Below are 27282 nucleotides of genomic sequence, written 5' to 3' on the forward strand. Positions count from 1 at the left end.
GTTCCCTTGGTTTTGCTCTTTGAGACTGCTGCTCAATAAATATAGCAGGATCATCAGGTCTCCAGTGTTCTTCATCATCAAAAAACAGATGCCAAAACATCACTACTTTTTTTGTTCCAGGGACATAGGTCTCACTGTGTAATGCTCCCTTTGATACAAACAGCAAATCTAGTATTATGGTGCACTTTCCGTAGTAGTTCAATGGTAAAGAGAATTTGAAATTGATCCGATGGTGAAGAAACTGTTTAGTTAAATTTGTTTTCTGCGCAAGGTTTCATTGCAGCACAAAGCTTTACATTAAAAAAATAATTTGCTTAGAATAGTTAGAAACTTCAGAATTAGAAACGTTCAGAATGCATGTCATTTTCATACAGATGCATTGACAGAATAACATGACATCCTTAGAAAATAAACTCTGCTATTAGGAAACTAGTAAATCTGTCTCAGAGTATTCAGTAAAACAAATCTAGTCACCCCAACACCATTATATTCTCTTGCTGAAAGTCTCTCATGTATTGCACGTTTCCCTCCCCACTCTCCCTCCAATCCAAGAACAGCATTCCCATTGTGCGGGTTTCCTAAAGCACTTCCAGACTTAATCTCATTTTCACATGGCCTCTTCCCAAGCCGGTCCATGTGGATCCACACTCTCCTCAGTAGGCTTGGCAGCGCGTTCTTCTCCGCGTGCGCTCACTACGTGCATTACCGCTAAGAAATACGGCTTCTAGCCCACCTGGGCAGCACTCCAGCGCCAAGCCCACCAAGAAGACAACGACTTCTCTCGGTGCATGGCCAGCAGGGGCTGGGAAAGACGCCAGCTCCTACATTCCCGTGACGGGGAATCAGGCAGCAGGCTCCCGGCTCCCGGCCCCCCGCAGACCCCCGCACCGCCTCTCCCGCCCGCAGGCGGCGCCGGCCGCTTCTTCTTGCCCTGCCCGAACCCGTGCACGAGCCAGTCCCCTCGCCTGGGCCGTGCTGTGCCCCGCCCGCGGCCCTTTCCGCCACTGCGCGGCTCCCGAGGGCGGCGCGCTCGGCTCTGCTCCGCATTCCTCCTCCTCCTCCTCCTTCTCCCAGCCCGCCCGCCCCCTCCGGGGCTTTGTTGTGGAGGCTGCGGCGCCGGGAGCGGGCCCGCGGGGGAGGAGCGCGCAGGTAACGGGCCAGCGGGGCGCTCGCGTGGGAACCCGGCCCCTCACCCGGAGCCGCGCCGTGCCCCGGGGGCTGCCCGCAGCGCCTCCCCGCCGCCTGGCGGCCCCGCACACCTCCTCGCCTCCCCGCCGGGCCTCCGCAGCCGCAGCGTTGCGGGCCGTGGAGCCCCGGAGCAGCCCCCGGCGAGGCGGTGGCTCCGCCAGCCTCCCCTCCGCTCCCCCGAGAGCCTTCGGCTCACCCCGTCCGGCTCCGAACCGGGGAAGTCGGGCAGCGAGTTGCCCGCTTTGGGGTGCAGGGTTTGGGGTTTCGATCGATGTCACTGCAGTGAGGAGGGGGGACACGGGAAGGCTGGCCTCTGCACGGAGGAAGGGCAGCCGGTGGCAAGGTTATTCGGAGGCTATGAAGTGAAACCTTTCCCAAACAAGTTCAGCAGGTCAAAGCTGGATCTGTAAAGTCAGGTGAGAACAGGCTGTGGAGGGTGCTCAGGCCAGCACTGCATTACAGAGAGGAAAAAAAGCCACATGCACCAAAAATGCCAAAGTAAAGTTTGCAGCCTGTGCTTTTGTTTTGAACATATATGACTTTAAAAGCACCTTTGAGAAGTTCTAATGAATTTTAAACCTCAGTTTCTAGGACTAGTAAGTTTCATACAAACCTGCTTTCTTGATGCTGTTGTAAAGGTCAGTTTCACGTGAGGGGAAACTAACAATGTTTTCTCATTGTGAGCAGTTCAGAGTAAAACCATCCATTCTGTGTGAGTAGCCTGAGGCCTGTTTTATCTGCAATAGCACGCACCTCCATGCTGCCTGTGGAGCACCTCTGTTGGCATCCAGAAGTAGCTCCAGGGGTTCGAGGTAGTTGGAGCTGGTTGCTGTAGGAGTTTGCTGGCCCTTCATTTGGGAATGCTGAGTGCCTTGCAGCAGCTGGATGTCATTTGTAATACTTCTGCAAGTTGTAGCTACAGTTGAACACTCTTATATTAACCATGCTTTAGGCATGGAAGAAAAAAACACTTAGCTACTGCAGAACTGCTACTTCTGTCTCAGGCAATTCCAGAAATGGGAATTCTGGAGGTTGTGAGGAATGTGGTTATTAGGACACTGATACACCCACCTTCTGTCCGTCCTTGAGCATCTGTTCTTGGCTCACTGTGTTACTTTGGGAATATACAACCTTGGTTCAATCCCAAACCACCATTTTTCTATTCTTTCCTTGCCTAAATATACTATGGCACTGACTTTTTTTTTTTTTTTCCTAAAACTTCACAAAATATCTAAAACTAGGTCCTAACTGTTAAGGTAAGCATGCTGTGGTTAAGTGACAACTCTGTTTTGGTTTTGTTTGCTTTGCAAAATGTAGCCATTCACAACAAAGTCCTTCAGCTGTTAAGCAGATTTGTGAAAATGAGCTATACATGGAGGAGGTAGCATGGGCGTGATGGCTAGGGGCTCTTTTGCCCATCACTGGTGAAGGGACCAGTGCTAATTACATTCTCTTGAAAGTGACCAGCTGAGGAGAAGTTACTGCAGTTCTAGTTGCAGTGTAGACAGTGAGTAGAGGGGCTGGGCAGTAAAATCAATGTACAGAAGTTATGAAAGGACAGCTGCTGCTGCAGGTTTGGGGAAGTTGGGATGCCGCAGTGACTGCACAGTTTCACATAACAGTGATAACATCACTGGGAAGATGATATCCCCCCCCCAGAACTTTGCTTCCTGGTAAATTTGCCTGTGGAGGCAACATCTGGGAGCAGAATATCCATTTACCCTTTCCTAGCCATTTCTTCACTAGTTTTAGATGTTTTGTCTAGTTTTCTTTGAAATGCCTGAACTGATGGGGCTCAATCCAAACTAGATCTTGTGGTCGGAAAGGTTGTATAATCTCATATATTTAACAAATGATTACTTATTATATGCATTTCTATATATCTTTTTTTGAGGTTACTGCATGTTTTCATATAATGATATCAAAAGTTCTTTATAGCCTGTTTCTGATTTCCATGACAGTCTGTAATGGGAGCTACTTTCTCTCCAATAGTATTGGGTAGCAAATGAATTTTTAAAAGAGCTGTCACCAATTGTCGTGTGAGAACTAATTAGACTTCATTGTGGGTTTTTCATTGGTTGGTTGTTTTTTTCTTGATTCACCTTATTTCCCTTTTAATCATTAGTTTACACCTTTTGGAAAAGGAAGTGTTGCTCTTGTTCTTTGCATTCTGTTCTTCTATCTCCCTGCTTTTTATAAATCATTCTACATTGTGCTGAATTAGAAATACATGATTATGGTGTTACCTGATTTTCTTGACCATGAAGAAATAAAACAATTGTACCAGGCTTACTATGTATCTTGCAGCTAGGCAAACCCAATGCAATATATTACCAGCAGTTACAGGACTATAGTGCTGTCACCCTGTAGCCCAGGTCTAGCTTTTTACATTTTGTGGAATTTTTAGTTTTTTAGGGTCTCTAGGTTGGTAGAAATGTAAGAAAATTTTCAGACCCTGCTGGAAGGGGTTAGAGGAGCAGGGAAGAATGTTTTTTGGTAATTGTTTGTGGAAAAAATCATTAAATTATTAACTGATCACTAGAATTGAAAGAAGGAAGATACACGTGAGCTAAGGGTGAAGAGTAATAGATGTTTTAAAGCGTACTTAAAGAAACAAAAACTTTCAGGGGTGCAGTCTATTAATTTCTCTGCATAGTAATGTTGCATCTGGCAGATATTCCTTAAAGTATGCTTTTTAAAGTATGCTGGCACTTGCCCTTACATTTTAAAGAGGAACAGCTTTTAAGGAGTAACAGAAGCAGTGTTGGACCCCTACCTGTAGAAGATTTTGTTTACTTGTTTGTTTTTAATTTCTCAAATGGAATTACTGCAATCTTCCTTATATGAGGTTTGGAACATCTATTACTTGTCTGTCCCAAGCACAAGTAACAGAAATATGATCACTTAAATTGCATGCTATCGGATATCTGTCATAGTGTGCATCATTACTGTGTATGGAGTTCCTCTGTTACTGAGCATCAGCTCCATGTGAAAACAGCTTGCCGTATTTACTCTGCACCATTATAGTTGGCTGAGCCTTGTCAAAATTATTCGCAGATTTGTCTTGTTTTTCAAAATAATTAAATCTTGGTGGTTCAGATAATAATTTTGCCAGTTAATTCTTTTAAAAGAATTTTTCTTTGATTTTGAAAGCTGGCACTGTAGCACCATGCCTTACACTGACCTTTATGTTGACCACCAGAATACATATGCAGCTTGCTTTCTTTCCTGTTTTTGTTTACCAGTGCTTTTCTGATACAGGCTTGTGAGAAGAGTGATGGGCTGAGGTGACTTGTGGGAAGCTATCTCTCTGTTTGCTGTGAGTTGGAAGCAATGCATGTGCGCAGGCATGCTTCTGTGGGATATAGAGTAGGGAAGGGGAGGAAAGACCAAGTAGGGTCCCTGAGTGGCCATGCAGCCTATCCTCATAAGAAAATCCAGCAGCTGGCTTCCTCTTCTGTGTGATCAAAGCTTGCATGTAATGCATCAGTAACATAATGTTCAAACATCAAAAATAAAAACAAGTCAACCTGTAGGCAAGCAATTATGCCTTCCCCTGTTTAGGCAATTTTAAAAAGAAAGCAGTCCTATAGATCACTTTGAAAGTGTCAGCTGAATGCTGTACTTACCTGTGTAAGTTTTTAGCACGTGAGAATAATGGGATCCCTTTACAGTCAGGGTGCAACTGGTGCTGTTGGTATGCATTAACCTGCTGGGCAGCCCTGCAACAAAAAGAAGGGAGTCCTCTGATATCAAAGACAAAAGTACTTGTAGGGCATTTTTTCTTTTCCTTTAAGTTCAACACTTTAAAGGAAAAAGGCAGGCAGAGTATGAGCAGAATGAGTGTTTGCCAAAATGTATTGCTGAAATTTATTCTAGAAATTAACGTTGACAAAAGCATATAATTCTGCTGGCAACTTTTTGTATAGATAAAACTATCAGTACATATATGGCTCTTGGTTTTAACAGGGAATAAAATACACAAGACTGGTTTACACACTCTGTTTTCCTTATTCAAAAGGAGTCAGCATCTATGATATCATTTATAGTATCACATTCTGGCCAGCAAATCAAGGAACAGATCCAACTTGCCTGCAAGTGAATGGTAAAACTTCTGCCTGTCACAGTGGCATGGGATTAGGCTCTAGGTTTGGAAGAAGTAATTGGTAATGACTTCAGCTCCCGAAGGGTGTTAATTTTTGCACCGTGAAATCCATAGTAAATTGAGTTAAGGAGATCCACATAACATGCTGGTAGACAAATGTTATCCTTTCTGTCCTTTTATGTAAATCTGTTGAAGACAGAATTTGATCTTTAAGTTACACATTCATTTAAGTAGTAATATTCCAGCCAGCTATGCTCTAATTTAAATGTTAAGTGTGAAATAAATTAGAAAGATCTAATCTGTTTCAGGAAGGTAATATTAGGACAAAGAAGGATTAAAATGTTTGGTTACTGGTGAGTTGTTGGGAAGAAGGTGGTGGCAACTCCTGTCAGAATTCATGGAATGAGAGCATAATTGTGTGTGAATCCCAACCGTTCTGGGAATGCTGTAGTATTCCCACTGGAAGAGAATTTAATGCAGCATCATAGGCTATTGTACTTAAAAGACTATTAAAATACAGTATTTACTTCAAGAATGTACAGATCCAGTAATGTATGTAGATTTGTACTTTATAAATAAAAATGTCCACTTGTAAAGAGTGCTGAAGAATTGCTTCATGGTTGTGTGTGTGTGTGAATTCTGCTTTGTGGGACCAAACCCAGAACTTCTGTCATTAGTTGTGAATTTAATAAATGGTACTAAGCTTAGATTCACTTTGCAAAAGGGAGTAGGGCTTTCTGAAGCATGGCAGTTGATATGTATAGAAAAGAGAAGGGAAAAGTGTTTGATTGATTTATTGGCAGAGCACAATTAAAAATATTGTATCTTGTTTCAGTTTTTAATACACGTTAAATATGTTTATAAATATTTGTATTATGAACACTGATTCTTGTTTTGAATGTTCTAGGTTTGTTACCTCTGGGAGTAATCAGTTCTGCTTTAGCCTTCTTTCTTGATGCTATTTCCAAATATATATATTTGTTCCCCCTCCCTCAAAGAAATCATTCTTGCTGCTTACATATTACATCTGATAGTAAATAAAATACCAGTTTAAACTTTGTTTGTTTGTTTGTTTTTCTATCAGTGCAGCATAGGTGTACAAGCTGAATTGACTGGTAAAAAGGCAAGCCAACTTACTAAGAAAAATGGTAACTCAGCTTGTAGTAACCTTCAGAGTGTAGTTAGAGAATGGAGAGTACTAACTGAGTATAATTAGAAAATTATTCTAAGACGTTCTAGTGGTCATTTCAATGCCATTGTTAGCAATTGTGCAAAAATAAATATTTTCTAAGTATTCATAACTCTCAATAATGGTATTTGTGTGTACAAATATGATTAGTTACGTATTTTATTGTGATCAGTTAGTCCTACATAACAGAGATTAGATGATGAAATGTGAAGATGTGTATCTTAATGCAGTGTCCTGTCGTTTATGCTTGTTGCATAAATTATACCCATCCTATAATAAAGCTATTAGTATTATTTTAGGTACTATTTGTTTTTGTCAAGTACAGTTCTTAATTTTTATTTATTTATTTTTTTTATTTACAGTTGGATTTGCTTTAGGATTCAGTTTCTCAATGCATTGTCATTGTGACTCATTCAAGTAAATAAAGTTTCAGGTTCTATAGGATTTTGCAAGGTTAGGTGCTTGGTAGGTGAGAATGGGGTAATTTGGTCATCTAAATTTTTAGATACAAATGTGAGAAACGAAGTATTTTTCATCATAGTAAGCTATAGTGTGTCCGTGTGTATCTGTGCAGGGATACAGGCAGATTTTCAATTTTCCATTGTATTTGAATGTTAGGATGTGGCTTTCCTTGTCTAAAGAGTTTGCTATATCCACTGTAGGAATCATTTGCTCCTTGTAATGAGGAAAATGGCATTAGAAAATAGCCACCATAACTTGAAGATCTGATGAATGTTTTCTGCTGACTCTTAAAATTATGCAAATGTTGTAGGATTTAAAGTGACGTTAAACACTAAACAACTTTTATTTTATTTATTTTTTTTTTAACTCATTGGAGTTGTGCAGCTTTTTATTTGCGGCACACATTCCCAGTTTTTGTAGGGCAGCTTTTTCTGTTGTTTTGCTGAGGAGATAATAAAAAAAAAAAAAAAAAAAAAAAAAGATGGCAAGGAACATCTTATGGAGAAGGTAACTGAAAAATCTCCTTTTCATGTTTTTGTCATGGACAGAAAATTATACTTGGAAACTTATTCAGTTGAGCCACAAGAACAGATTTAAGATACTGATTACCAGAAACACTGTCTTCTGTGTTTCCTTGCCTTGTCCTCCCTGAGACCTTTTGGTTCCTTCTCCCTGCCCTGGTAAGGTGGCAGCTGTTGGTACTGTGCTCTGAACAGGGAGCAGCTTTGTCAAACCATATTTTTTCTTCAGATAGCTTGAAGAAAAAAGTTTCCCTGATGGCCCTTGACGCCTAGGGAGTATTATTCTGGAGAGTGACGAGGAAAGGCTGCTTTCTTCAGTGCTTTGGCCAGCAGCAGGAAGACTGAGCAGAGCTTTCATGTATTCTTCAGTATTTCTGAAAGCTCCAAAGGCTATGTGACTTTAGACACATTTAGACACATTTGGCAGCTCTCCTTTGGCTGCTTTACCTTGGGCTGATGTGATATAGATAGTGGCAGTAGGCGGCGTCTTCTCTCTTCTGAATTTTCCAGGACCTAGGTGTGTGTTTGTTTGTTTGTTTGTTTTTCAGAAAATGTAATTCTAAAGCATTTATTAGAATATTCTTTTTTTTTTTTTTTTTCAGTGAAGGCAAGCCTTGTTTTCTTTTTGTGACATAATGGTGCAGTGCTTGTTTCTACTTTTAATTATGATGGGGCAACAGACTTATTTATACAAGTAGAGTGGCAGCTGACAATATGAATTTTCTGTGAAGATATTCTTAAAATAAATAAATCTGAAATCCCAAATGTGAGAGACTGACTTCAGCCAGAATCTCAGCATTTTCTGCATGTCATCCAGTAACTTTAAAAAAAAAGTCTCTACTTAGACCAGTATAAAAACAGTACAAACGTACTTTTGTCTCCTGGGCAGGTGATAAAAATGCTAGTAAAATTACACAGTTCTATTTGGACAGTAGTTGATATTTTTAGATATTTTTGAAGTGCATTGCCTCCTTGACAGAACTACAAAAACGTTTCCTTATACTGAATGTCTTTATTCCAAATATCACTAGATGAATGATACAGGTGGAATCAAGGACATTCTGTTACTCAGTAATCAAAGCAGGACAATTAATGTCAGATACTAATTAATATCTGCTTTCACATATGCTAATCAACTTTTTAACACTTTTTCATTTTTGCTGCTGATTGTCAGGATACCATGAGCTTGCTGTCAGTGAAAACAGTTTAAGATACAATAAAAGTGAGTCTTGAGGTACCTCAAATAAATACCTCAGTTCACTTGACCTGTATCTGAAGAAAAACAAACAGTAGGTCTATATTTGTCTATCTGATTGTAATGGTATTTATTTTAATTAGACCACAGGAATCCTGAACTTAAACTTTTCTCTTTGCACCTGATTACATATGATGAAAAAGGATGTGGTTCCACACCTATATCCTTCTCAACTGATGTCATTGTTCTTTAAGGGAGGCAGCAGCAACCCCATAGTTGTACTCAGTTATGTTTTAAAAATGCATTTTGATTACAATCTTAGCTTAGCAAATGAAAATCCCCCTTTAAGGATTAAACTTTGTTTTTCCCTCAAGTTCCCCCCCCCCCCCCCCCAAAAAAAAAAAAAAAAGGCAAAGAAGCATTCTGTTCTTTCTGTTATGCTTGCAGCTATCTTCTACCTGAGTTCACTGTAGGAGGTTTGTCCATTAGTGTCTTCAACTATCTTTTTAGAGGGACAAACTAAATTGGAAAAATAGGGCCCCAAGTAGGGCTGTGTGAATTCACTGGTGGTGTTGTTCACTATATCTCCCTGCCCATAGTGCCTGGGTGTTATTACTCCCTGTTCTGTTCCTGCCTTCTTGCTGCAATGATATCTCGGTTGTTTCCAGGTGCTTCTGGCTAAAGTCATGCTATCTCTTCCTGCAGAGGCATACAAAGAGATGTACTATGAGGGATATAAGTATTTCCATGATTCTGTTACCCTGACTTCATTGTTCTTTTGCCTCCTACAATACTCAGCCCCAGTTAGTTGGCTTAAACTTGGTGTTGAGTAGAGGACAGGATGCTCAAAGAAAAAGGCAGGGGGGAAGTTGTGGAACCCACTGCGCTTTTCTTGTGCCGTCTCTTTTCTTGCACTGTATTAAGTTAGCTGCTGATCTTCCTTGGCATGCCTTGGAGAAGAGAATTGTTGTGCCTGGTAAGCCATTTGTTGGCCTTGCCACCTGTGTGTGATCACCAGTTGGGCATGTTTACTAATTTGTCAGGTATTCCTTTCCAATCCCTGTAGTAAGCCTGTTCAAAAGTAGTTCAGGGAACTATGTGGACTGCTGCATAGAAGTGGTAGCACTGGCTCTTCTTTCTGCTACAGCTTCTCTTCTACAGCATGAGCTCATGCTAAATGGCCTTGGTTGATGAGCATTATCAACCCATGGGCACATGTGCTGCTCTCTTTCATTGCCATACGTGACTTGAAGGCAGAGTGGGGTCAGTCAGGTGAGGGTGTTAAATGACTCAATTTGAGAAATGCTGCACATAATATGTCGGTGGTAGCCAAATTGGTGTATACAATTCAACATGCTACAATTGCATGAGCTGCAGTTGCTACAGCCCAGAAATACCCTGGGTGACTGGTGATATCACCTATTGAAACATTTTTATCATAGAATCATAGAATATCCTGAGTTGGAAGGGACCCTTAAGGATCATCAAGTCCAACTCTTGACACCGCACAGGTCTACCCAAAAGTTCAGACCATGTGCCTAAGTTCACAGTCCAATCTCTTCTTAAATTCAGACAGGCTCGGTGCAGTGACCACTTCCCTGGGGAGCCTGTTCCAGTGTGCAACCACCCTCTCTGTGAAGAACCCCCTCCTAGCTTTTGCTTCTGGACAGTAGGGAAAGGTTATAGGTGATCTTCACTTTCTATGGAAAGTGAAGATCACCTATAACTGATGCCCCAAATCAAGCAGACATTATGAAATCAATTTCCAGTAATTTCCTGATTTTATCTGCATTTGCTTTATAGCTTGCTTTAAGAACAATAAAGCTTTGCATCTGGATCAGGCATGTAGAGGTGTATGTTGCATCTTGTAGAAAAATAAGGGTTCTTTAGGACAGTTGTCAAGCCATATTTTACAAATCCTAAAGGATAATAAAAGATTTCATACACATACACCTGTCCCTACTCAGTGGGTGTGTGCACATGTATTTGGCTGACAGTCTCCTGCTGAACCAGGACTTCTTTAGCAAATAGAGATGTAAACTAGCAGGTGGGAAGCTCTCTGCTCACTGTGCAGCGCCAGCAGCCAGGAGATGGAGCCTGTGCCCGCAGCAGGCCCTGCATGGGCTGCGCTCATAACACCCGAACCTGGCCCTGCATCTGAGTCTGCCCCACTGCACTTAGGGCATCACCAGGGTGGTCTATTTAATCATCCGGTTTTAGTTTGGGTGCTTGGTTCTCTCTCTCTCTCTCTTTATATATGTACATACATATATACATATGTATGTATATGTACATACACATATACATATGTATGTACATATGTATATGTGTGTGTATATATATATATATTTATTTTCTTGTTAATGCTAACTATTAATCCTGTTGAAACTAAGTGTTTGAGCACTGAGAACTTGAACAGTACAGTGCATAAATTCAAAATCAGCAGTAACTTATCCTGCAAATTCCATATTTGGCATGGTGTGTCTGCACACCTGCATTGTGGCATGTGGCTCAGCTAGTCAATGGGGTGGCTGTGGTTCATTCACTTCTATGTGAGCTGTTTGTAAAGCTGTTAAGAATATGCAAGTTGCAAACAATTTCTTTAGAAATAAGTTTATGAGGTGCAGTCTTGTAGGTAGACTGGTTACTACTCTAGTGTGAGAACAGTTGCTAAGTAATAAGGTGCTAATTTTACTTGAAAATGTGAGTTACAGCTCTTAATTTTAAAGGGACAGAGCAGGATAATGTTTCAGAGGTAATACGAGGTAGTGAGTTTGTTGTTGTGGTGAGATTTTTGGTTTTGTTTTTCTTTTTGCTGCCAAGAATGTACTTACTTCAAAGATCTGCCAGATCTGTTCTGTGATTGTAAAAGGTACACACTTTGTGTACCATGTACCTCACATTTCTTATTTGAAATTCTAAATGACTTATGTTTACACTTCAAAACAATGGAAAGGGTGTGGGTCCCTAGGGCTCCTGCTCTGACTAATATTTCTGTGCAGTCACACTCCTGTAAAGTGCGTTATAGCACAACAGGAAGGTAAAATCATTCTCAAAGACTGCAGATTTGTATGATGACCATATGATTACTAGGCTAAGTTGCAAGTAGAAATAATCTTTGGAAATGTGTTTCTCTGTGCTGGTTATTATGAATATTAAACCTGCATTCAGACATTAGGGAATGAGGTTAAAAGTGAGATGAAATTAAGAAGGCAGTTGTCAGAAATAAATTATTGAGTTAAAATTCTGCTGGAATGGTATAATTTGGTTTGCTTTATTTGTTTTGATGGTTAATAGTCACTTATGGTTTGCAAAAAATGAAATCACGGGTTTTCTTTAAGATGGCACATTAGCAAATTGCAATACAGCACTGAAGGATGGGTCATGTCTGGAGCTCTCTCTCCCAACGTGCAACCACATGTGTTAGTTAGACATTTAGTTGAAGTTGAAGTTGCCTTCTAATTTCTATTTGTGTCTGTCATCAATAAATGCTGGCAAAAGTAGAGACAGTTATAAAGTAGTCTTAAGCATTAGTCTTTTCTAAAGCACTGTGTTTTTAAAATATCGCTTATTTTTCAGCCAACTGCATGTAGTTGTCACCTTATCAGACCATTGTGATATGTGTGATGAGTTCTGAAGCCTGTTCTTGAAACTGATCAGTGATGTGTTTATAAGAGGAATTTAAAAAAAAAAACTGAAAACAAACAAACAACCCAACAAAACATGGAAGAGTTTGAATAGGGATTAACTGTTGTTACAAACTATCAGTTTTGAGGAGATCAGCTTGTGGCAGACATCTGGGCAAAATGCTTAGAAAATATTAACAAATCCCAAGCTAACCCCTATTGCTAACAAAGCAATTAGAATTCAGCCTCTGAAAATGATCTTGGAGTACATACAGACTTTCCTTTTTGGTGGAGATAGAAGATGCAGGTGAAAGTCCAAGTAGACGAGAGATTAAGCTGAATAGTGTCATCTCAGCCTCCTTCCTCCTGAACAGAAAGACAAAATAGTTCGTGCAAATAGTGCGTGGTGCAAAACGTCAGAAGTCTGAGTGTCCAGAGCTATCAGCTGTCCTTCTTCAAATATCAAAATATGCAAACATGATGACGAGAATGATGGTACATTTAGTTCTGAAGATATTGCCCTGGATAATAAAATGGTAGAAGCAAAAATTACCTACCTGAAGTTAAGTGGAAAGCGTATCATTTGGATAGCCCAAATGCAAAAAAAAAAAAAAACAGTGTGGTACCAGGCAGGAATATTATCAAAAAAAGCAAGCTGTAGAAGAATATAAAGATTTGTTTTGTGTTTATATAATAATCTTACTGCCATCAAGGGAAGGATTACTAAGTTTTAGCTCATGTTCTTGTCAAAGGAGTGTGGTTTTTTTGTTTGTTTGTTTGTTTTGGTTTTGAATTTGTTTTTGAAGAGGGGGAGGACTTTTTCAGGAAAAGTCTGTTGATAGAAAAAAAATTTCCGTGAAATACAAGTTAGAGCTGAAAAGACAAATGGTCCAGAAAGTGACATTCCAACAAATGTTTGCCCTTAGAAGCAAAAGAAGAGCTTAATAATCTTCTGTGAAACGTGAAATGAATGATAGAGTCAACAGGATGAGTTTCCTGCTCATTAAAAGGTGGGGAAGAAAAGACAAGTCTTCATTAAACTTGTTGGCCTTAAAATGTTTTAAAAATAATAATAATAGTAATAAAAGTTTTGCACATGTCAGTGTATAGAGATCATGAAAAGATGACTGATAGCAAATGGTTTTCTATGCTTGATGCATTGGTAGAATTTGGCAGTTGCCCTCAACCAAGTGGAGACCTACATCTGTGTGTGTGTTCAGCTTTACTTATGTATCAGCACCTGCTTCTTCTGAGAGCCATTTAGATTTTATGTAGTGCTTGAAGCATTTAGCAGAGGAATACAACAAATGTTTAGTAGCAGATATTGAAGTCTGAAGGAAGGGAGGATGACAAACATGTAGAACTAGCAGTTGTGGGAAACTCTGGGAAGATGCAAGGCTTCTATGGTCTGGTTCCATCTCTTTTGATCTAAAAGATCTCAGGTGGTAACTGAAACACAGTAATTCCAAATGATGGTATGGGCAGAAGTATTATAGTTTTTGCCTAACAGTAAAGGGTATTGCAAAGAGCTATTGAAGATCACCTGTAACATAATGAGATTTCCCTACTACAGTTTTTCTGTTGACAAGTTACATTCACTGGGGAGTGAGATTTTAAGCACTGAGCCCTTTAAACCACTCATGCAAAACAAGAAATCATAACGTACAGCAGGGGCTTCAAATCCTCTGTATTGATCAGGTGTGAAACAGCAACTGATTGGAAGGGGCCTGTTGGTCTTCTAAGGTCTGAATGGTTTCCGAATGCAAATGGGGGGAAACGGAACACTTTGACAACTGCAGTATTGCATGGAAAACTAATTTGCATGAGGTCATTGAGGTTTTTATAGCTTAAATTTGCATCTTAGCAGTAGGAAAGGCCAAAGTTTTAATGCTTGGAGTTCAGTGTTCATTCAGAGGCGTAAGCTTGCTAGATCTAATGCAAAGCATCTCACAAAATGCTAATTTTTCTGTTTGTAAGCATATACACAATGTATTTTACTATCTAGCCAATGCCTGGAAACCAGATTTCCTGCTGGACTAACTACCCCTAATTGTGGGCTAATTATCACTATTTATGGTACTTTTGTGTGGCAATAAAGGAAACTAGCAGGAGAAACTGGTCTAATATTGAGATTTATGAGATAAACAGTATAGACTATACTGTTCTTGTGTAGTGCAAAATTTTAGTTTATATGTGATTCAGGCAGCTAAGAGGGAAATTCAACTGATAGCTAAAATATTTTAAATTGTATGCGTTGGTGACAGCCTTTTCTGAAAGCTGAATGGCTTTGGTGGTGATTTTATTTTTATTTCCCTTTGCAAGTGGATTGTGTGAGGTGGGGAGTTGTGCTTGCTTCCCTGTTTAGCTTTGTAAATGTTGTGCTGTTCAAACTGACATTACTTATCCAGCAATGATCAGTATTCTATTTCTTTGTATCTAAGGCACAGATTCCAGATGGGTGTCACAAAACCCCTTTTTCCTTTTTTTTCTTTCTTGTTTGTAGAATAGATTTGAATCATCATTTCTAGAAGGAGATAGTGATTCATTCCAGTAATTCATGCAGGAATGATTTACAGTCTGATACAGGAAGGATAAGTCAGATCTTACCAAAGTTTCTTATGCTTGTGTCTGTTCTTAAATAGCATCAATTGCCTCCCAAAGATTTTTAACGTATTTTACACTGTTTATAAGTGTGTCTATTTATATATATTTAAAGTTATTAAAATATGTATGTATTAGGATTTTTAACTGTTTGTTCTTTAGGGTCTGGCCAGCTTAAAATTAGAGCTAGTGTTCTTTATCTCTAGTTATCTGTTGCAATACAGCTTTACTGAAGGACCTCTGTTGATCAATTTTTCATAATTTGAAAAAGCTGTAGGAGAACCCCTGTACCTATTTTCATATAAAACCATAACATGAAGAAAAATAGTACAGGAATGTTTTCCTGCATCAATTAAGAATGTACTGCATTGTCTTGATACCAGATAAACAATTTGATACGCATATATAGAGTTACATATACATAAATAGGACTTAGATAAACTACTTTAATCACTTACTTGCTTCTATCTTCTGATTTTATAGTTAACTTGGGAAGTAAGAATAATATTTTTTGTTGTATGCTTTTGTGGACTGGATGTAAATTAATCACAGGAGTACAGTGTCAGCATGAATTAATTATGTAAGTAAGCCAAATGGCTATTTCATTATTTTATTTAAATGGCAATAGCTTGAGAAGATCTTTTGTCCTAATAGATTAGCCAGAATTCATTTGAAAAAGTCTTAGTATGTTTAAGGTAATGGAAAAAAATCACTTTCAGTACATCCTAGAATAGATCCTGTTTAAAACAGATGACAGCCTGTCACGTTCAGTAGCATATCAGTCATCAGATTTATTCTAATTCCTTAAGCTGAACATTTCATTCAAGCCTGTAGATTGTCTTGTCAAGCTACCAAAAGCTTCATAGCTTTCCTGTCAAGCATATAGTTGCACCAGCAGTTCACAAATAAACGTTAAGCTGCAAAAATATTGTTTATTTTCTTTAACCTTTTATTCAGTTAATTCTGGTGTTCTTCGTGTTATTTTCTGCACATGTGTTTATCACAAGGTATTCAAGGTACTACTTCCTAAGCATGCCTCATCCTGACCATAGCCACTTCAGACCAAGGGCCACTCGTTTTGCCATGTGTTGTTTTTGCTCATAGCGGTCTAGACCACCACAGTTATGACATTCCTGCTTTAATCACAAAGGCCCAGTGAGCAGCTTAGTTTGCTGCAAACATCTAGGAATTCCACTACGAGCGTGCAGGAGGCACAGGGGGAACCAGTCCTGCCTTGTGCGGGGCAGCTCTGCTGGTGGAGATCTGCCCTGTCTGGAAAATTACAATTTTGTTATCAGCCTGTATAGCTATGTCATTCCCACTTCATCAAAATGTCTGTGGGCTTTTTTTTTTTTTTTTTAATGCTTTACTGGGCGTGTTGGTGCACATGGGGCATGGATGAATTGTGCTTCTTGCTTTTCTTTCAGATCTGCCACCTTTGAGCACAAATCTTTAAGTTGTGTTTTTTTGTTGGTTTCTTTTTTGACCTTCTCTTATTCTGAGCCTTTTACTTTGCTTAAAAGAAAGCTTCTGTGTAAATTGTAGCACTTGCATACAAAGTACTTGAGCCTGTGCAGTAGTGAGAACTTGGCTTGAGAAACAGTTGACTTTCTTTGACATCGACATGCATATGTCTAAGGGCAGTAGACACTGGGGTGGTTAGTAGAAGTAATGCTAATTAATGCTTGTGCTAAAAAAGCAAACAAACAAAAAAACTAAACTACTAAGTTGGGGCATTTGTATAATTTATATTTAAGTCCAAAAAATTGCTCAGTGAAGTGAGTTTTCAAGGATCACTAAAAAGCACATCTGGGTTAAACTAATGGCTAATATTAAACTGCTAATGCTATGGCATTGAGTGTAAAGTTGTGACTGCCCTTTTATAGGGGAAAAAAACTTCCTTGCTTACCTTTTTCAGCAATAATAAAAATCTAAGCTGAGTGTTAATAATTGTCCTGAACCACCAAATTCAGATTTCTACTCTACTTTCTACTGTTCTTCACTGGAATTTGTGATTTCTTGTGGCTTTTATTTTCTGTCATTTGCACATGGTGCTACATTTTCTCCCCTAATCAGATGTCTTTCTTTGTCATAAAATCGTACTTTTTTAATATACAATATTTTGATTTGCTGAATGGCAAATATATTCTTTTAGCTGGCTTATTTCTTGAACAGGTATTCTGGAAGACAGAGTGTACTTGTCTAAAAATCAACTGTGGGGTTGAAGCCCTAGATAGAATCATAGAATCAAAGCCTGAGTATTAAAAAAAAAATAATAAAATGTCAAGATAATGAGAAATCAGAAAATAAATTATACCTCTTACTAATTTTGACTTGTATTCAAACACAGAAATACAGAAATATGTAGCATAGACACAACATGGTTACAGAGAGATAAAATAGAGTTTTACAGAAGCATAATAGGTTTTTTGTTTGGTTGTTGTTGTTTTATTTTGGTTTGTTTGTTTGTTTTTTTAATTTAACATTTATTTATAAGATGAAGGCCTGGAATTCTCAGCATAAATCACAGTATGGTTCTGATGAATGCCAAGGTCAGTAGATGGAAACTTTTTCACTTGCAAAATGCATTTCTACTGTGGAAAATACCAATTAAATAAAGTGAAACTGATAAGCACCACCTTTCTTACTATGCATTCTTCACTTGCTTTATAACGTTAAAGATTTGGATACTTTTGGTATTCAAAGGAGTAAATATGTATTAACTCTCTCAGTATCTTCCCATACATTACCTGTAGCCCAATTAACATCTTATTAATTAATATAAAACTTGCTTGAATTTTTGGCCAAGAATGGAACTGTTGTTGAAATATCACTGAGAAATTAGATTGGCCCTGTAAAAGCAGACTTTTATGTACTGAAGATATGGTTGATGGGATCCAAATGATGCAGAGATGTTAGATCATATTTTAAGAATGATGAAGAGTGGTAAGAATTAGACTTCTCAAGGTATCATCTACTTAACAAGTACCGTTAACTAGACAAAAAGTTATTTTGTCAGGCTCGATATTTTGAAGAAGTGTTGGCTTCCAAGACGTCTTGATCAGCTGCTCTTGTTATGCAGAAATAGTCATTTTCACATCTGTTATTAGTTATAGACTCCAGGTTTTCTGAGCTCCTGTTGAAGCACCACTGTCCCCGAGGTCAGTTATTTGCTGCTGTTCCTTATGTTAAGTCATGTCAAAGGGTTGTGGTGTAAGTGACTCAGCAAGCAGCCCAAGAGTGCTGACCTGATGTTGCCTCTAGGTAAGTGTTGGAACTACAAATGGTCTTTTGTGTTCTTCAAAGCTCTGATTTGTGAGGTTCCAACTTGTTCCATTTCATCAAATCAAGGGGCTCTGTGAAGGAATCAGAATCTGTCTGATCAAGATCTTTGTTGGATAGACTTCAAGGTTTTGTGTGCCATCTGGTTTAACGAGCATGAAATTGTAGTATGGCACAGGTCAGCAGCTTTAATTTGCTGGGCTGATGACCAGATCATTGATGTCTGCTCCTCATTGCCATTTAGAAAGAATGCCGAGTCACAAAGATTGATGAAACTGCAGAAGGACTGATAAGGAAGTGTGACTCCTTGTGAGGTAGCACTTTTTCTTTTTGATACAATGAGATTTCTTTCAGGATCATAATGAACCCATTTCTTATGCTAAAACTGTTAAAAGGATGGTAGTGTACCCAGTTCACTAGTTTGTTTATGGCACCCTAAAGGTATGAAAGAACAGAACACCAGTGAAAGATTCCTTTAATCATAAATGTTATGGATGAGTGTGTAATGGTTGTGTCAAGAGACTCTTGTCCTGCAATATACCTACAGCCATCCAGCTAAGGGTGCTTAAGTTAGTTTCCTACACTAGCGTAGCATAAAGGTATGGCAATGTAATCATAGCTAGGAGCAAAATTTAGGCTTTTGCTTTGAGGCCTCAGAATGTGATGGTAGCAAAAATAAACATGGTTGTGGAGTGTAACACTTTTTCTCACACTGTACTGAAGGTGACTGCTGTGGAGGTGTACAAGGTAACTCTAATTAAAACAGTTTCCCCTTGAAATGTAATTTTGTTCCTCCTCTTCACTATCCAGTGGTAGACTAATATTTGTCTCCAGAATGTTTTTCCAGGATCTGAAGTGGAATTACAGTATCTGAAGGTTACTAAATATTAGGCAAAAATTATAATTCTCTTCATAGTTTAAAAGTATCTTTCATATTTCAAAAACCCTCCTGGATGTAAAATTCTTTTGGCAAACATTCACTATCTTGCACTTATGAGAGAAAACTTACTAAAAATAGCATATGCTGTTATCATACTAAGGTTCCCCACTGGTTATATCTGCCCAGTAGTTTGTTTTCTGTTTGGCCTAATATGCACTTTGCAAATTTATCTTAAAAGTTAAAAAACAAAAAACAGTTTACTGAGTATTTAGTATTACATTTTCTTTCCAGTAATGCAGCCATTCAGCTAGTTCTTAAGAATCCCACATGTAGTGAAAATAGCACAATGATGGATAAATATATATGTACGTGTGTGTGTGTTAATCTTGTTTTTTTTTTTAAACTAATCCAGTAAAATATAATTATTTGTAAAAGTATTACAGTTTACTAATGCAAGTGAGGAATTTGATCTTGTGAGTAAAAGCAGAATTTTTTTCCAGTTGCTATAGAAATTATTTCATAATATTATATTTCAATTAATAAAAAATAGATAATATTCTCCAAAATATTTTGAAACAATATTTGAAACAATTTTTAAAACAAAATATTTTGAAATAATAACCTGTTATCTGATTTTAAAATTGTGTTTGGAACAAACAATTGTTATTTACAGGGTGTCTGGACTTCTCAGATATCTAGAGATGCAGGTTTTTAGGAAGGTGTTTCTTAATGGTTTTCTGAGAGTATGAGTGTATTTTTATTTTTATTTTTATTATTTTTATTTTTATTCCAATCTGTTTTGAAAACACTCTGGGAAACCTTCAAATCCTAAACTGCTTTTTTTTTTTCCTTAAATTTAGCTTTGTTTAGAGTGAGCATCCTTATAAATCAAAAGTAACTTTGCACCTCAGTGAAGTTCAGTGTGATGTGTAAAAGAAATTCACTGAACTCTTACGCAGGTTGAGCATATTCTAATAAGCTAAGTTATATAAGGCAAAAACTGCCATCTAACCATTGTACCTCTTTTTCCAAACCTGTCTACTCAGTACATTCACAGTCCAACTGAAGAACTGAGTATGGTGAAATACTGCCTTGAGATCAGAAGGAAGCAAAAGAGGGCTGTTACTTATTGAAATGTTTTCAGAAAGGGAAATAACTGTTTAGATGTTGTGGTTTTAAAGTCTTGAAGAAATTAAAAGAATTAAGTACTCTGTGAATGCAGTGTCAAAGTGACATAACTTTATCAGAAAAATTACACCTTTTTTACATTAAAGTTTGAACATGTTAGGTTTTGCTTTTGACAACAAGAAGTCATGTTAAGTCTTGCCTTCAACAGCAAGGTGTTATAAAAGCACAGCAATCAAGAAAAGTTGCCTTTCTTCATAGTGTTTAAGAAATATTCCAAATGATTTTCTCCCTTCTTTCCTCCCAGTTTGACTGTGAAATAGAAAGCTGTTTAGGAGGTTTTTCTAATGCTGTATTAGACACAGAAGACATCCTAGTGCAAATACCCAACCTTCTTATTAGCTATTCCTTCAACATACAAGGTGAAGCTCTGGAGTCTAAAAGTCTTACAGTTTCAGCATGTCCAAGAATATCTTCAGAATTGTTCTATTTGTGTGTGTCTGTATATGTGTAAAATCTTGCATACTATGTATACTTATGTTATCAAGTCTTCTTGCTTTATCTTATTTATTTTTTTTAGTGATGCCAAGCAGTGCAACTTGTAATGCCCAGAACGTCTGACAAACAAGACTCAAACTGTTCAACAAGATTATGTGCATGAGAAAGCAGTCATCAAAATGAGCTTGGGTTTCAGAAGTGCTAAGTAAGGATTTTGCCTCCTTTGTCTAGTAAGTGGATTTAGAGCTCTTTTGCTCCACCCAGGAATAAATTGCGGGGCCAATATTCAGCTGCTCTCTCGGCTCTCTGAAACCTAACCTAATTTCTTCTTTTCACCTCTGGTGTCAAGTGTCGTGGCAATTAAAACATTAATGTAGCTTGATGAATCAAGGAATAATGAGTGTTAGATATCAGAATTTATGATGAAGTTGTAAGAATGAAGAGAACATCCATCGGTTTCTTTTTATAAAAACTGAAGAGAATCTTGCTGAAACTGGCTTGAGAATTCTAGGTCTGAAACTTTTCCAGGATTTTTTTTTCTTCCATTTGTCTTTGTGGAAAGAATCTGACTTTTTGAAGCTCAGAACCCCTAGTAAAAACTTCTGTCAGTTATATAATCTTCAACTTACCTGAACCTCTTTTTAGATTGTTCTCAGATAAGTTCTTTAAGGCTTCTTCATTGTAAATTATTTTCATGTTTTAGCCAAATAACATGCTTTCTAAGGCTTTCAAGTAACTTCAAAACACAGTAAATAAATGTTTTAAACAATGTAAGTTGGTCTGGCTTTTCTATTCTGTTCTTTATTCTTTATTTATTATGATGTTTTATGTAATCTTAAATGACGACAAGATCAAGGAACGCCAGTTCCTCAATGATCTAATTATGCAAGTGCATATTTCCAAAAATACTGAAATATTTCATTGGTTGAAATAGAAGAACAGAAATGACAGAGCTTTTATTGTATTGGGAATCTGACAATTTTGCCTGTTTTTTTTTTCAAGTTATCCTGCATCTCTTTCTAGACCTTTTTCTTTGAGTTTTCGATCATTTGTAAGTTAACTATTTTAGATTTTTAACTTTTATTCACAGTAGATATTTCTTTTCTACTCTGTGAAGATAACTTTTTTGGTCAGTTTCGGCTGAGAAAAAGTTTGAGGTATTTTCCAAAGAAGCTTAGATTAAAGATAAATATATTGTTTTTCCCAAAGTAAACAAAAATATTGCAGTAGTTTGATTGAGAAGAAAGCATTTGTTAGTGAACTTCATGAGTTTTGCACGGGCCCACATATCAAGCCTTTCAAGGTCCGTATGGAATGCATGCCTTTCCTCCAACATGTCAACCATGCCACTCAGCTTGGAGTCATCCACAGTCTTGTTGAGGGTGCAGTCAGTCCCACTGTCCATGTCGCTAACGAAGACATTAAATGGTACCAGTCCCAATACAGACCCCTGAGGGACACCACTTGTCGCTGGTCTCCACCTTCTCACTTACAAGTATTTGTAGTAAACTAATATTTGTTTGTTTATTTATTTAGTATTTGTAAATGAAGACACTGTGTGCTGGATATAGTTGATAGATTTAAAAAGAAACATAACTTGAAGAGAGACTATAAATTTGTTGAGTTGTAGGCAAAAGTATGTTGATGTTCACACCTGTGCAACATCTTACAATCGTGCAAGCACATTTTAGGAAACAGTTATGATCTTACATAAAGAGGACAGCTTAAAGGACAGCTTTCTCTTCAGATACTCATTTTTAAAAACTGGTGGCTCGGTTAATTCTGTTAAAGATCAAAACTGATCTGGATTTGTTGCTTTATTTCTCTACTCTTTTTAGTTTGTAAAATTTCAGGTGTCATGATTCTTGTCAGCTCTTGAATTTGAGTGGGTAGATAATTTTGGGGTACATACAATGCACTGGATGTTTTGTTTTATGACAGCACAGGAGGTGCGTTTGTGCTCTCATGCTGCTCAAAATGTTCTGACATAAGTAGTTGGTACAGCTGTATTTCTCTGAGAGGCCTGTGGGCCTCGTTCACTACCAGGTCTTGAAAGGATGGCACATTTCTAGCAGGCCTTAACATGTTTAGTACTCATGATGGTTCTTGATCAGGTTCCAATATCCACAATATTTTGTAGCCCTTATGCTTTACATTTTTAATATGTTTGTTGTCAGGAAAAAGGGGGCTATTTAAAGAACTTTGAGAAATGTGAGTTGGCTGGATAAACTGAGACTTTCTTTGCTTCCATTTGTTTTGTTGCCTCTGTTCCTTTTCTAAGTTTCTGCTCAATCTTCATTTGTTCTGTGAAGTCAGCTCAACAATTAAATTGGGTTGCTTTGGACAGGAGAAATGTCATTTCTGTTTAATGTTATTACTTGTACTAGTGGTTTATTATTATGCTACTAAATAACCCCTTCTCATTTTTACACGCGCATAATATTCTCTGACTTTATTTTTGTTTTTATGGCAAAATCTAGGCTAGAAACTTACTTATATGGTAAAATAAATAATTCTTGTGCCTTTCTACTTTTTCTCTGGTCTGCTGTCCTGCACTGTCAAGTAGAAAGCAATGCAGAATTTAGTGTATTGTAGTAATACTAGTTTTGATGACTTTAATTACAGTCATTGGCATAATAAACTAGGTAGGTAGGAAGGCACTTCTGAATATCACCCAGTTCACACCTCTGCTAGACCAGGCCGTCTAGCTTGTTAGGTCAGCTTGCTATATCCAGATGAGTTTTGCCTTTCTTTAGCAACAGGAGATTCAGTGTTTGACCTTCCTCACTGTGAAAAAAATCCTTTACCTTCCTTGTAAGTCATGTGCTACAGACCTCTCATCATCTTTCTGGCTCTTCTTGACTTCCTTCAGGATATCCCTGGGAGCCTCATACTGGACACAGCACTTAAAGTATCATTGTAGAAGTGTTAAATAGAAAGGATTTATCTACTGGTGGTGATTTTGTCAGCAGACTGTAATAGGCATCACCGTGAGGACGTATTCCTAATTCTACTAAATATTCTTTGCTCCAAATAGGACAGAAGCTGCTTTAAAAATCTATGTCTTTATCTGTGCAGGCTATGGAAACAACAGCGTAGTTGTAAACTATTTAGCTATGGAGATCTAGTGCCCTGGACAATACGTAATAATTGACTGGAAGACCAGTGATTTACTTACAACAAAGCTGAAGGATGGTTAAATGAATTGACTATTCTGCACTTAACCAAAGCATATCACGGTTTCGTGATTAGAGTGAAAAATAGAAAAAATGTTAACGGAGAAGTCACAGAAGAAAGCTACCTCACAGAACACACATGCAGATGAGAAAGATGGACAAAAAGGTAGAGACAGACTTTAACAAGATCCTGTGCAGTTTTCTTTACATTTCAAAGACATGGCAGAGAGGAAGAAGGAAAAGGCATGTATTGTCAGAGGAAAGACAAAACTAAATAAAAAAGAAAAGAAATGGAAGACAAAGGGCAGCTAAAAACTGGGATAGAAGAGAACAGAGTAGGCTGAAGATTGCTTAATAACTAAAATACAAATATTGTTATTTCATTTTTTTTAATGGGGGAGAGAGAATATAACAGGGGATAAGAGATATGGGGATCGGTGATTTAATATGCAGATAAAACACTTCCTTGTATGTGTGAAGAGAAAAATGAGCCTTGAAGACACTGACCTAATACCAGAAATTAGTCAGGGAGGAAAAATAAACAAAGATAAAAGTGCATGTCCTTTATCCAATTAAATTTAATTCAGGAACAGGTACAATCTACTCTAAACCAGTTAAAAACTGCAACAAAAGATGTATTCTCTCTTGCCTTTGTCAAAAGCACAAAACAGCGAATGAGTACTCTGTTTCAGAGTATGTCATCGTTAAAAGCATCAGATGCAAATTCTTCATAGAGAATGAGAAGTTTGTGCAGCAGAATAAAAAATATCTGAGCCCTGGTTCTCCATGTTTTTCTGATATATACAGGTTGCTCAGAACTTAATGCAGGTGTCTCATCTCTTTCAAGGCCAAGAATTGCTACAGGAGAAAAGCTAGGGATTATTATATTATTCTGCCCTCTGGGAAAATGTTTTTATCAAGCTTCCAGGTAATGCATTTAACTTCTAGAAGTCAAAATCTGGAAGTCTTTGTGGCAGTGCTGGAGTTTTACATGTGAAGTACTACTCATGCTGCATTCATTCATGGGGAGGGCTAATACACTTGCATAGCTTTTATATTCCCTTTAAAATGAAACAATATTTTGCATGAAATATTTCTATTTTAAAGCAAAAAAGAGTAATAAAATACAATACAATAAGTAACTCCATAATCAAATTTAAAAGTATATTTAATTTCATGGCTTTCAAATACCTAAGAGAGTGATTTTATTCCACACCTGACAAATATTTACAGTGACTATTTCAGTTATTCTTTGCCTAATATTTTTCTAATTTCCCCAAACTAATTTTAACTTATTTAGAGTTGCATTGTGTTTCTGATTTTCCATAAAGTTGTGTATGTTAGTGAGGAAATGCAAATACTTTTGTGGAGGAGTGTATCACTGCTTCAAAACTTGTCATGCACCTGAGCTAAAGAAAACAATCTGTTCCCTAGGGAAATGTTTCTAGAAGGTAATTTTGTTTCTTATATAGTATACCCTCCTAAATTAAGTTCTTTTGCTTAGGTTGGCCTGAGGCAAAACGTTTCAGGATATTTTAGGAGATCCTGGTGATCTAATTAAGCTTACAAAAATAACACTAACATTCATTCTTTATTTCCCTATCGATGAATTGTGTGGTGTTAACCTCTCCTTTAGAGCTCTGTCATTGGCAACTGCACTGTTAGGCAGGACAAAGGGTGGCTTGGTGCCATTCCCAAGGGTGCTGGGAGCTGGTGTCTAGTTCTGCCAGAGGCTGAGCAGGTAGAGGAGCCCCCCTTTGTGGCAAATGCTTCCAAGACCTAAGGACTTTTCATTAAGAAGAGGTGAATTCCATCAACACCAGCAGCCATTTGCTTCTTGTTGCAGCAGCAAAGATTCAGTAGCTCAAGACCTGTAAATGTGCAAACAAGGAAGAGGGATTTACATCCATCAGGGCTTCATACAGAGGGGTTTTCAGCCCTTTGGTTTCCAGGGAGGGAAGTCAGGAACTGAGCTCCAGGAACTGAAAAGCTGGACTTCCTCATCTGCTGCCCAAGGGGGGAGTGTGCTGGGAGCTACAGCAGACTGGCAGGAGTCAAAATGCTTTGGGTCAACATCACTGGTCCGATGGTTGAAAGTTTGTGATATTGTGTGGGTGCTCACTTGTGTGTGCATAATCTATATGCTGCAGAAGCTCCTGAGTTTGTTTTTTTCTTTGTTTATTTTTTTTCCTCTGAAAGTGGAAATATGTCCACAGCTGCAATAAAAGCTACCCAGAACTGCAAAAGCACTGTATGCTTCGTACCTTTGTAGATTTATGGTGTTTTTATATACCTCTTGTTTTTGTTTAATTCCTCTCAAGTGTTTGTGTTGGTAAGTAATTTGAACCAGTATTGGAATGCCTTCTTCTTAAATAACTCATTATTTTGTTCATTTTTTTTCCCCTTCTAAGATCCACTTCAAAATGCAATGTACCAAAAGGCAAAATATTTTGATGACAATCTTCTCAGTAAGAAGTAGTAATTTTAGCACTAATGTATTAAATAAAATAATAATAACAATTATGAAGGCAGTGTAGTGAGCTAAGTGAGCTTAGTTCCCATGGTTGTCTGTTACGGTTGTGAATAATTCAAACATAAGCATGAAAAGAAGTTGGGAGTTTGCAACTGTGACTGCTTGACTCTTGTTGGACAATAATAAGATTTCCTTTGTTTTGACATTCTTTAGGAAAAGGCTGGTTTTGCTGAAGTATATACCAGTTAAATGCTGTTGTGTTTTGTTTTGTTTTGTTTTTTTTTTTTCCCACAGGGCACCCATGCTAAATGGGAATGTTTATGTATTTCGTACATATACTTATGAAATTAAGCATCTAGTCTTTTTTTCTCTCTGGAAGGTACTTCTGCAAATCAGCAGTCCATATATGAAGAGTTAAGATGATATCATCTGTTGTTTAAGGTAAGGCTAAGGACAAATATTATTACTATTTGATAATAGATTCTTAATCCTTTGTTTTGTGAAGTGTTGATGTCTTCATTAGTCTTAAAATATGTTGCATATTCACAGAAAGCCTGAAATATCAGTATGTGGACCTATCAATTTTAATTATGACTCATTAGAACATCTAATTTTTTTTTTTTTGCTTAAGGTGCACAAATGTACCATTGAATCTGTTTTTTAAGTTTTTTTTTTTTTCACTTTAATGTCTGAATCCAAATTCATAAAGAGTTGGAAAAATGAGATGTCTGAGCTATAGGATTCACAGGGATTTTATATGAAGCCTATTTAATCAGGATAACACTGTTATTAATATTCATAAAGTCAGCTGGAACACAGATGACAGTCTATGGAGCCTAAAATTTTTTACTTGTGAATTTATTAAAAGCAGCTTAAAAAATTAATGGAATTTAAGTAAAGTTGACGAAAATGAAAATCTTATGTTAGCAGAAAAAAAAATCTTTATTAGAACTTTCTCTAA

At 37.7% G+C, this 27282-nt stretch overlaps 1 protein-coding gene across 2 annotated transcripts in view; it reads left to right on the forward strand.

Annotated features, from left to right (window-relative positions):
• Positions 1-1072: 1072 nt before the first annotated feature.
• Positions 1073-27282, forward strand: part of MIPOL1 (mirror-image polydactyly 1) — a 187559-nt gene continuing 161349 nt past the window's right edge. For both annotated transcript variants that reach the window (XM_032188980.1, XM_032188982.1), the window contains exons 1-2: positions 1073-1149; positions 26701-26762. The gene's annotated coding sequence lies outside the window, so the exon portion shown is untranslated. The remainder of the gene's footprint in view (positions 1150-26700; positions 26763-27282) is intronic.

Source organism: Aythya fuligula, chromosome 5 (assembly GCF_009819795.1).
Source record: "Aythya fuligula isolate bAytFul2 chromosome 5, bAytFul2.pri, whole genome shotgun sequence".
NCBI lineage: Eukaryota > Metazoa > Chordata > Aves > Anseriformes > Anatidae > Aythya > Aythya fuligula.